This window comes from Pseudopipra pipra, chromosome 23 (genome assembly GCF_036250125.1).
Source record: "Pseudopipra pipra isolate bDixPip1 chromosome 23, bDixPip1.hap1, whole genome shotgun sequence".
In the NCBI taxonomy this organism is placed as follows: Eukaryota; Metazoa; Chordata; class Aves; order Passeriformes; family Pipridae; genus Pseudopipra; species Pseudopipra pipra.
The window spans coordinates 5,601,288-5,613,171 of record NC_087571.1 but is presented as its reverse complement, the minus strand read 5'-3'; the positions used below and the strand labels follow the sequence as shown (position 1 = coordinate 5,613,171).

The 11,884-nt window shown below is 51.4% G+C and overlaps 1 long non-coding RNA gene across 1 annotated transcript; it reads right to left on the bottom strand.

Annotated features, from left to right (window-relative positions):
- Positions 1 to 4,825: 4,825 nt before the first annotated feature.
- Positions 4,826 to 9,440, bottom strand: LOC135401908 (uncharacterized). Its single transcript, XR_010424967.1, has 3 exons — positions 9,178 to 9,440; positions 8,344 to 8,509; positions 4,826 to 5,090 (listed from the first exon to the last, which is right to left on the bottom strand). It is a non-coding gene; the product is annotated as an uncharacterized LOC135401908 (long non-coding RNA).
- Positions 9,441 to 11,884: the final 2,444 nt, after the last annotated feature.

The window sequence follows — 11,884 nt, the reverse complement described above, 5'->3', positions numbered from 1 at the left end:
CAAGTCATGGATTTCGTTTGCTTCAGGGCCCGCTCGGGTTGCAGAGCAGAGCAGGATTTGCCTCTTAATTATTTAGAGCCTAATAAAAGAAAAGGGGGGGGGAAATCAGTGTTTTTTCTCTCTCCTCACAGTTTGGCTTTCAGACTATGCAGGGTCATTAATCCCCAGGGCCAGGCAGCTTTTTGGAGCAAGGCAGGAACACTGGCCTGTTTAACTGCTGGGCTGCACCTTGCAGAACAGCCCAGCAAATGGCCAGATTTAAATTTAATTGTCTGGAAATTGTGAGCATCATATTCCCTCATTTCACTGCTAATTTTAGGTGTAAACAAGGCAGCAAGTCCTGTCACCTCCACCTGCATGAGCAGCACTGGCAGAGTCTTCCCTGGGCAGGGAATGTGCCTCCTCCTGCCACCATCCTGTCGGGGCAAAGCTGGGGGTCAGTTTGACAGGATCAGCAGGGATTTCTTCCCTCTCAGCCCAGCTGCCCCTTTCCCCTCCATTTCTGCACCAATGTTTGGCTGCCCCGCCCAGGGAGCACCAGTGAGAGGTGGCTGGGAAGCAAAAAAACAAGAACCAAAGACAGAAAGGAATGATCCCTTCGGGAGCAGGACCCCAGGCAGGGGCAGTGCCCACCGTGTGAGCCCCAGGGAGCCCCCCTGGTGTGTCTGCTGAACCTCCCAGACACAGAACTGCCCCCTGGGGAAACATCTCCCTCCTGCAGCAGTCACGGATTTCAGGGGTTTGCTCCTCACTGGAGCTGAGCAAGGGATGAAGTCCATTTATTCATCAGATCATTCCCTTCTAAATGTGCTGTGGAATCCCCCTGACTGACTGTTCCCAGCAGAATCCAGACAGCTTTTTGGGCACCCACCTGTCCCATGGCCACCTTCCTCCTGCAGAGCACAGACCTCTCAGCTGTTCCACATCAGCTCCCACTGCTCCACAATCCTTGCAAAGCAAGACAGCCAAGGTTTAGGATCCTTGCAGTTGCTCCTCACCCATTTGAGGATGTTTGTTTTTTTAATTTCACCTTGAGCAGCATTAAAACAGGGGGTTACACCTGATATTTGGGCTGGAGAGGTGGTGCTTTGGTGGCACCTCATGAGATGTCTGAGTGGAGACTGAGCCATTCAGCACTGCAGGACCCAGAGCTCTTTGGGCTGGTGAAGGCTCAGAAGCTTTCACACTTCCCTGTCATGAGCCATGGAAATACAAACAGCCTTTTAATATGTGTATAACGTGTCATTAGTCATCCCCATCCTGTGCCATTTAAAGCAATATTTATCCTCCCGACAGAAGTTATTTTGCACCTACTTGCTGAGAATTGGTTTTACAAGGTTCCCCATGCTTAGATTGATTATAGTTATTACTTTAATAGTTAGAAAAAGGAATTTTATGACAAATAATGTGTTGGCACCCCATTCTGACTTGCCCTGTGCTTTCACTCACAGTCATTAGACAGAGCTGTGCAGTGCATGGGGGAACCATTTAACTCCCAAACCCATGCCAAGGAATGCACTGTGTTCTCTAAATTGCCCGAATTTACCTGTTGCCTCCACTCCTCACATCTTGTCAGGAACCTGCAGTGAACAGGGCAGAAAGGAGATGCAGGTTAATGCAATAACAAATAACATTTATTTGGTAGTGATTCCAAGGGCACTTGACTTATAATATAGGTATATACACAGGTAAAACCAATGGATTCATTTTTTCCCCCTGATTTAGTGGGGAGTTCTCCTTTTTTTTCCTTTTTAGTGTGGAGTTCTTTAAAATCCCATCATTACAACCCATGAGTGAACTCCTGCCTCTTTGTCTGCAGCTGGATTTCCATATCAGCACACTATTAACAGAAATAATCTTCCAAACTTTCAATTGACTTCTGCCCCTCCCCTTAGTGTGTTTTACGGTCATTGTTCTCTGACCTGCCCGCAGTTTTGGTCTGGAAAATACTGTAATTGCACGTGGCTTCAATTCAGGCACAAAATCTCTCCCCATGTGTGGCTCTGGGTATTTTCCACACCTGGAAATCCCTGGGAAATGGCAGGAGGGAAATGCAGGGGACACGAGCTGAGCTGCACCTCTGGAACTGAGGAGCAGCCTAATGGGCATTAATAATGAGGCTGTAATTAGGGGTCAGCTGGAGAAAGGCTCGGTGTGTTCCACTGCCTGGCTCCAAGGCAGGCAGAAAAGCAGGGTAATCTGAGCTGTGAACACCTTGTGTATCCAGAACACCAGGAATTACCAGCAGCACCACTGGCAGCCAGGAGGCTCCAAAAAGCTGCCCTGGCCAATGCTCCATCTGGACCCAGAGCAAGGGCTGGGTGGGACTGCTGATTTTCCAGGGCTTATGCACAAAGGAGACTTGCTGGGCCCTCTCAGAGCAGGAACTGGACTATTTCCCAGCTGGAGCAGTGGAGCTGCATCCCCCTGCCCATGTTGGTCACATATCCCAAAGCTGTCTGAACCTTATGCTCAGCTAAAGCTCTTAAGAGGCAATAGCTCCCACAAGTGTGTGCCCTTATCCAGAGGCCTGAGAAGAATTCATGTTAGCATGCTCTCCTCCAAATCAATAACACTTCAATAACAGGATTATTAGAAACACAACATCATATTTTCCAGAAAGCTCATCAGGAAACACAAGCAGCTCGGTAACACATTTAAAATGTTCATTACCATGAGGTGCCTTGGGACTGGGATAGATTTTTCGCTTTTTTTTCCCCCAAGAACAGAATGAGATGAGGGTGATGAATTGTTTTCCCCACAATAAACAAATCAATAAAACAAGTGGCCAGCGGCAATTTATTCCTGTGGGTCCCACGAGGCAGTTTCAGCTTTGGCCTCTGCAGGGAAAGCATCACCCATAAGGGACCGAAGGGACTTTGGGATGCACAGAAGGTGGGTATTGCCAGGCTCCAGAGGGTCCCATCCCTATTCCTCCCTGTGGCAGCCCCCTCCCCAGCACCCCATCCTCTGCCAGTGCCCCTCACACCCTTTGCCAGCGTTTATTCCCCCAGACACGATCTCGGTTCTCCGCAGGTATCGCAGCCCCGGTTCCCTCCCTGCCGGGCCTCTGTTGTCACTCTGATGTCGCCTGTGTCCCCGTCACAGATAATATAGTTTGTTCTCTTCCTTTCCCCGGCGCTGTCTCTCCCTCCGGCTCTTCTTCTCCCTTCCCGGTTTCCTTTCTGCTCCCCATTGTGTGCCGACAATGGCCCCTCTCGGTTCTTCACAGGCTGCATTGTCCCGTAATTGCTCTGCTATCTCCCGGGAAGGGGAAATTCGTTCTGATTTGATCACCTTATTTTTCTCTGTATACATGATAAACGCTTCCATTAATCCGTGTGTTTGCAGTGGTGGATCTGGGTGAAACATGAATAAAACTTCTTACATAACAGCACTGCCAAATGACAGATTCCCCTGGAACCCTTTCTCTTGGAGACTGCTGCTGGTAACACATCCACGTGCTTTTATCTGCTCCAAGAACTCTGATATCAGCTCAGGCCTTTGAGATCTTTTCCAGAGCAGGTCCAGCAGCTGGAAAGGGGCAGGAGATGCAGGAGCAGCTGAGCAGGACATTCCCTGCCAGGTGAAAAACCTGGTTTAGAGTCGGGGAGGGGGGGAATTTTGCTGATGTTTTCTGAGAACGGGACTTTTCAGCACAGGGGAAGAACACTGGTTCAGATGCCAGTAAATCCCGTGCCAAGGGATGGTTTGGGACTCTGGGGAGAGAGGCTGAAGCTGAGAGCAAAGCAGACCCAGGTCTCTCCTCCCTCCACCAGTTCCCATATAAAGCTAAAAGGCAGAACAATTCAGCACCACAGATAAAACACTCGCAAGTTTTACAAGCAGAGAAAGTATTTTATTGGCACAGACTCTTTTTTTACTAACCTGGCATAAAAGCTATCAAACTATATAAATAAACCCGGGGAATTATCTCCTCCCTCAGCCAGGACCCTCACTGGGCCCTGAATGGATTCATTTTAAATGGGTTATAAATTTCTGATAAAGGATATTTCGGCTCCAAATTGCGTATTTAATGATGCTGCTGAGCTCCTGCACCTCTGCAGAGCAGGGCCAGGCTCTCAGGGGGGCTCTGGGCTGGGCCCTGTTAAACCCCCTGCCCCTTCTCTGCCCCCCCCTGCAGCACAGGAAGGTGCTGGGGGGCCTCAGCACCCTCCTGGGGCTGGACAGGACCTCCTCACATTCCTGCCCTGCAGGAAACCCTCTGGAGTATTTTCCACACCTGCCCTGTGGGTCTGAACCCCGAGGTGCTCGGGAGCAGAACTAACCCAGGCTGCCCTTGGCAAACCCTCAGCTGGGCTGGGGATGTGTCGGGGCTCCTGCACCTCGGGAGACAGGAGGCAGCATTCCCATGGGATGCTGCTGTGCTGGAAACGGCTTCAGCTCCCACCTGCACTTTCCCTCTTAATTTAAATGCTAATTCAGAAATGGAACATCAGGAGGGGGAGATGCAGAGAGACACAAACACAGTCCCTGCTGGTGCCTCTGCCTGGCAAGTGAGAGCAGGAGGGGAACAAATAAATCCAGGACAAGGAGACAGGCAGGTGAACTCCCAGAGCGAGGGAAGGCTCACCTGGCTGATGGATCACACCTCTCTCCAGCCCCTCATCCACCCCTTTTCCCCTTTAGGCAAAAGCTCCATTAAATCCCACAGAGAAGTAAAACTGGAGCAAGGTCAGAGGCAACAGGGAGGGATTTAACAACCTTTGCCTGAATTCCCAGCTCAGCTGAAAGGAAGATGGTGGGAGAGGGAGAAGCAGCACACGTGGTGCTGTTGGCAAGAATGGAGCTGTGACACCGTGACTTCGGCACGAGGGCTGTTCTGTTGAGTTCCTTTGATCCACACAGTGTTAAATCTGCTCCCATCGCTCCCGAGGACCATTCCAGAAGAAAGGCAGATGCTAATGAGAGTCGTTGGTTCTGCAGTGTTTCAAACGCGGGTGTGTTTTCTCTTTTGGTCAAAAGGCTCTTTTATGTGCGTTGATTTTCAGATGTGCTCTGCTCATCCTGGAAGATTCACCAAGAGATGAGATGTTATTAGCAGCTCCTCGGCGGGCGATGGGCTGGGCCTGACAAATTAAAAAACAGGCAGCACACTTCAGACAAACTCAGTCAGTGATCTGCTGCTTCCCCCCCAGGAATTGCCTGGCAGAGCTGCCTCTGTCATGCAGAGCAGGGGAGAGAGCAAAGCTCCCAAATTTCAGCAGCAGGGCAGGGAGGTTTAACCATTTTTTATCTCCACAAAGCTTTATAAAAACTCAAAAAATCCCACTGGCCCCCGAGGCTGCGCTGCAAAGCTGGTTTCCATGTGATACCCATCAGGTGATATCTTCAGGCTTTTGATCGAGGTAGAGACGCCACCAGAAGCTTGGCTTTTGATATTTCCATGCACTGGCACGGGCACCTCCCAACCTGCTTCCAGCAGGAATTTTAACCTGTGAACAGCTCCAATGTTCCAAGGAAGCACAGCACTCCCAGAGGGAGTGCTGTGCTTCCTTGGAACATTGGAGCTGTTCCATCCCTGCCTCCCTGGGGCCGGTTAATTGTCCGTCTCTCCCAGGATGTCTCTCACCAAAAGGTCCTGAGCCCTCCAAACAAATCCAGCAGGACAGACCCGGGATCACCCAGTTCTGATGGAAGGGACCCCAAACGCTCCCATTCCTCCCCCAGAGGCTGCAGCTGAACCCCTCTGGTCTCCCTGAGCACCCCCAGGAGCTCTGCCCTGCCTGGGAAGAGCTGCTCATCTGAGGAAGAGCTGGAAACCCAACAGGGAGCTGCAGCCAGGAATTAATGCTTTGGAAGACAGTATTTTTTTTGATTGACTTTAAATAGATGTTTCCCTTCTTGTTCATAATAAAGTGAATGGTGCTGAGAAAGCCAGAGGGAAGGATACAAACCCAGCCTGCCCATTGCTTTGGAAGCATCTTTAAATATTTCCCTCCCACAGTCAGTGCTGGGTTGTGAGTAACAAATGACAGACAGAAGAGAGCAGATGAGTATCTATTTATGCAGGAAAATGAAATGTATGAATAGTTATTTTGAGGACAAATGTATTTTGACAGGTATCTAATTTCGTTCTGTTGATAAAATGCACTTTCTTGCATTCTGGAGTTGATGACTTGTTGGTGGGTTTTTTTATTTGCAATTTTCGTGGGAAAAAAAAAACAAGCTGAAAAATTATATTTGTCAAACATCAAAAAGCAATTTAATTTATTGTCATCACAAATGTGTTTTTAAAAAAAAAATCAAATAGCCAGACACTATTCATTCAGCACAACCCCCAAATGAACAGGGAGTTGTGGTGAGGCACAAACACATAGGGGAGGACCCAGTTGTAATCTGACAGTGAAGAGGAGCCCAGAAAGGTCTCCACAACTTTGCATTTGAACCAAAAGAGAGAAGAAAAATAGCATTAAGTTCAGAGTCAGTGCTCAGCTCTGCTGGCAGCCCAGTGTGAGGGCTGGGGTCCATCTGCATCCTTGTTTTCCCTCTATTATAATATAACCATTAACAATTATATATATATATATTATAGAACAATTATAATGCTTGGGAAACACCACCAAGCAGCAAGAGCAGAGAGGACACAGGTCCTGAGCTCACTGCCTAAAAACCAGCAGCTGGTCACTGAATGTGGCCAATCTCATTCCTCTGCTGCCAATAACTGGTTATCTCAACCCAGCAACACAAACATCTCGGGCTGCATTTCAGTCTCTGGTTAATACATCTCTTTACTGGGGCTGTTTGAGTGCCATTACACGGGAATTTCATGGCTTTTTAAAAGCAGGACAAGGGACCCCGGAGGGATTTGCTGCCAGTGAAACACTGGCCTGAGGAAGATGAATTTAGTGAGTGAGTTCTGCCAGCCTGGAACTCTGTGGAAGAGCCATCACCTCAGAAACAGCGTTCCCTCAAAGTTCATAAAAAAAATTATGATTGCAATAAAAGCCAATGACTAAATATCATCTGCCATAAAAAAAATAACATAGGAAAAAAAGGGTGGTTTGGGGAAGGACACTCAAAACTCGCAGCTGCCAAAAGGACACTGCAAAGGAGAGACAACATTTTGGCCTGAACTCACCATTTTTGCTGAAGAAAGGAGAGTGTCAGCCTGTTCCCTGCTGGGCCTCGCCAGCAGATAAATATTAGCCCTCCCTGCTACAGGTTTGACCTAAAAACCCAGTATTTGGTCAGAATCGAACCATGGCCTGTGATTTAAAGCTGAGGCACTTGCTGAGACTTGAGCTGCTTCAACTCCTTGACTTTGAGAGAATAACGAGGGAGAATAGGAGAAAATGAGAGAATAACTGTGAATAGCTTTCCAGAGGCTGCCTGAGTCTGTTCCAGGCTTTTCCCAGGAAAATCAGGCCCTGCCTTTCCCGGGCTCAGCTCTAGGCAGCACCCTGCACCCAGGCTCACACCATCAGCAGCTCTTACTGATCTCCCAGCCCTCGGTTCTGAAGCCCCCACAAACCACCCCAGCCCCAGAGCAGGTCCCTGCTCAGGGTTTCCCAAGGAGGCAGAAGCTGATGGGGCTCAGCAACAGCTCCTGCACGTTCCCTGTGCTCCCAGGGAGTGGGGAAGGAGGGAGCTGTGCCTGGGGAGAGGGGGGGCAGCTCCAGAGGTGAGGGCACGGGATGCTGCTGCACCATCGTGGTGTTGCTTAGCAACTCTGCACCTGCAGTTCGTGGAATTGGGATGTGTCTGAGGCTCTGATGAGGATGGAAAGGTCACTGCTGGCAGGGAGTGACCACGTCCTGCTCCTGCTCCAGTGCCACCCGCTCCAGGCTCCAGAGCTGGGGGTGAAGCAGCCCCAGAGCTGCCCTGCCCAGAGCTGGGCTCACACGGGAGCACAGCACAGTGTCCCTGCAGCCAGGCAGCAGCCAAGGCTGTTCATCACTGCTGCTGTTCAGCTCCACATCTGGAGAACTGCTCCAGGCTTCTCATTTTCTCTGGAGGCCAATTACTGCTGTCAAATGCAGAGCTGCCTTCCCACAGCAACTTCCAGAGCAGAGCAGAATAAAACCTCTGAGCTGTTCTAACCCCGGCCAGCAAACCTGCCTGGACAGACCAGCCCTATCCACCACTGCTCCCACCTTCCAGCAGGTTTTGGGATCCCCTGGGAGGCTGGAAGATGCCCCTCCCTGTTCCAGCACATCTGCAGCACGGGCAGGAACAGCTCACCTCACCCACACACCCGTCACACACTCCAGATGGATAGGCAGTCACTCCCACTCCTCAGGAATGATCCAGATTACTCTCCCCTTCTGGGTTTAATGCTTAATCCCAAACATTTATCATATTCTACTCCAAGCCTCCTACTTGTGTGCGTGTTCATTCTTCGCCAAAGCTGCTTTTTCTTTCCAATCTCTTTAATTATCTGCTCTGCAGCAGCGTCTCCAGCTGGTTCCTTCTGCTCTGCTGTCCTGGGGATTGAGCATTCCTCCAAGGGGGGCACCAGACCTCTGGAGCAAGAACTCTGCCCTTCCTGGTGCAGTGGGAAAGGATAATTATGACATCCTTGAAAACACAATGTGCCTCGAGCTGCGTCCTGGCAGGTCCCACATTTCAAAGGAGACTCCCCTGCTGAGGGGGGTAAAGGGACTACCATGAAGAGCTGACTCAGCCCCCACCTCCCACCCCAGCCCCCCTTGCAGGCTGCAGGGCAGGGAAAGGAAGATCTGCTGGCACAGCCACCCAGGGCTTCCCATCCTGTGCCAGCCCCAGAACACCTCGTTTTGACCTCACTCCCAAAGATTTCCCACTCCTTCCCTTGCTTTTGGGGCCATTTCCCCAGGAGAAGCAACAAGAATCTGGTAAGGCCAGGGAGTGGTGTTTTGTGGCAGTTGGAATCGCTCTGACCCTGCAGGAACAGGCTCAGGCAAGGACACACCTCCTGTTCCTTTACCAGGAGCAGCAACACAGAACAAATCTGCTCTTTTGCTTTCAGGACAACACAGCTCCATGGAACCACTGCCTGCTTGGGTTCCCTGCAGTTTTATTGCTGCTCTGCCCAGGGTTTCTTAATACAGAGGCTGAAAATCGGGAAAATCCAAGCCTTTTGTGAGGGAGTAACTGCAGAAATAACCAGCTGTAGCTGCAAAAGCAAACCTGCAGGATACTGGGACAAATTTGGGCTACTGAGCCCATCCTTACCCAGTGTGGAGAAGCCCCCAGGATCCCTATTCCATTTTCTTTCCAGCCTGTACCAGAAAGGGGCCGAACACGGTGCTCCGGGGGGTTGCCATGGTTACAGCACGGTGTTGCATAGCAACAAGCTAAGCTGAGCATCACCGAGGCATTTTTCCTTTCTAAATTCCTTCCCCTTGTGGATTCATCCAAGTGAGTTAGATTGATCTGCAGCCCCGGCACAAACACACAGCAGGGAACAGCCACCGATTGATTTTGTGGCAGGACCGTCCCTGAGGGGTGGGACAGAGTGAGGGATGTGCCCCAGGCACCGGGAAAAGCTCCTCTGCCCGGTGCCTCTGCCCAGGTGGGACACACCTGGATGGGTGGGAGAGGCTGGCATGGCCTCAGGGCGGTGGGGATGGGAATTCCATGGGGAATTTCTGGAAATACAGACTGGAAATCCTGCGTGCAACAGAGCATTTACACCTCCCAGCACAGCTCTAGCAGTCAGGGCTCAGGGGCTCACTGGCACTGGGCAGTGCCAGTGCCAACCTCCCCAGCACAAACAGGCGTCCAACACCTCCAAAGAACTTTCCTTCAAGCCCAGAAAATTTTCCCCCTGTGCTTTTCAGGCTGCAGAGCTTTCCAGCATCACCATTTCTGGCACGGGAAACATCCATCCTCCTCCTGCTCCAGAAGGGAGCTGGCAGAGCCTGGCTGGCACTCAGGAATGCAGCTCTGGCTCCTCTGTGCCAGGGGAGGAGTTTCTTTTCTCTCCAAGGCTTGTGCCCACCCCGTTCCCTGCTCTGACACCCCCAGACCCATCCCCACAATCTGCACCCCCCCTTCCTGCATTTCACCCGTCCTCAGACACTCCCAGGAGTCCTGCTGGGCACAGCTGCTCTCCTGCCATCCCCTGCCCGAGCACAGCTACATTCCTGCCTGCAGTTCTTCACCTCTGGGCACATCTGGAGCCTCTGGCTGCCAGCCTGACCCCCCTGCCATTCCCAGGATGGGGAGCATGTTACACACACAGCCCAGCTCAGTCACTTGTTATCTTGGTCAAGAAGCTACTGTGGTTTTTACTCCATTCTCCTGTTATTTCTGCTGCTGTGAGGGGCTGTCTAACCAGATAAAACTCAAGAATAATGGTGAGCATTTACAGGGATTATTTCCTCTGCCATCCCCGAGCTCACCTCTGCTGACCCCCAGCCCTGTCCCCTCAGCCAGGGCTATGCTTTGCTTTCCCTCTGTTCTGTATTGACTCTTTCCACCTGCCTTCTGTTCCCTGTTCCTAAATTCTTTTCTTAGTGAGGGAATCCATTGGCTTCTGGCAGCCACAAGGATCACCCAAAGCACCCACCTCTTTGCTGTGCCAGTCCACTGCTGGACAGGTAAAACCACCCCAAATTTCCAGCTGTAACTCAGACAACAGGGTTTGCTTTGTGCTTCCTCTGACGGATCATTTTTTGTCCCCAGATTAAAAAAAAAACAAAACACCACAAGATGACAAACAAATTGTTATAATCCAACAAACAGGTGGCAAGGAAACAGCTTGCCTTAAAATTCTTATTCGTAACTAAGTAAATCTCCTGGGATTGGGCTTATTCTTGCCAATATGAGAAGTTTATCTGTGATTTTCCATCCTCAGGGGGACTGAGCTGCGTCAAGACCAAACCACAGCTCTTGTTTTGTGCTCCCAGCCCCAGCTCCACATTAAATCACAGCCTCCAGAAATCAGCAGGGCCAATCTCCTCATGATGGCACAGATTAGCTGAGACTGTGAGTGCTGCACGAAGCCCTATGCTGACCCCAGAGCCCTTGGATGTGCTGGATTCAGGGGCCATCACCAGGCTCCAGCCCAGCAGAGCCACTTGAGCAGAGCAAACAACCCACCAGGCAGCTCAGAGAGAGCAAAGGGTGAGCAAAAAAAGGAGCAAAAACCAACCTGTCCTTTCCTGAGGGCTGTGCTAAAACCCCAGCACAGTCAGGGCTTGAATCCCAGTTAGTGGGATTTAGGGGGAATGCTGAGAGGTCATTTTTGAGGGACTGCTGTGGGTGTTTGGAGCAGGGGAGCACATCCCGGGCATCCTGGAGGGCTCCTGTCCTGCACACCTGCCCAGGGGTGCACTGGGATGCTCCGAGTTCCCAGTGCCACCTCCCCGCAGATGATCCCAGCTGCTTCAGCCCCTCCTACAGCCCGGCTTCTCTCCTCCTGCTGCAGGCTGAAATCCAGCTCCTCTGCCCCGCTGGCTCCGGGAGGGGCCGGGTGCGAAGTGAATAATCCATCCCGGGGGGATGGAGCAAACGCAGTGACGCGCCTTCATTCCCAGGGATTCCCTCTCCAGCACTGCCCTGCTCGCTTTCTCTCGGCTGTTTTCAGCCTCTTCCTTCTCCCTCCGGGGTAAATTAAAGGCAGCTTTCCTCAGCCTCCTCCCAGCCCTGACACAAACACTCCCGCTCTGCAGGGAAAGCTGGAATTCCATCGAGAGGTGACACGTGCCTTCAGTCACCTCTGCACAACCTCCCGGCACTCAGGGCACGGTCCCAGGGCTCTGCCACCGCTCCCACACCTCCCAGCTGGGCTGCTTTGCTCCACTTTGGGGCATGGCAGCACCCAGCAGGCTCTGCTGGCAGGCACAGCATCCTTCAGGGCACGACCTCTGAGGTCATTCCGTGCCAAGCAGTGCTAAAAGCTCCACGCCCTGCAGGTTCCCTCCTCCTGGAAATC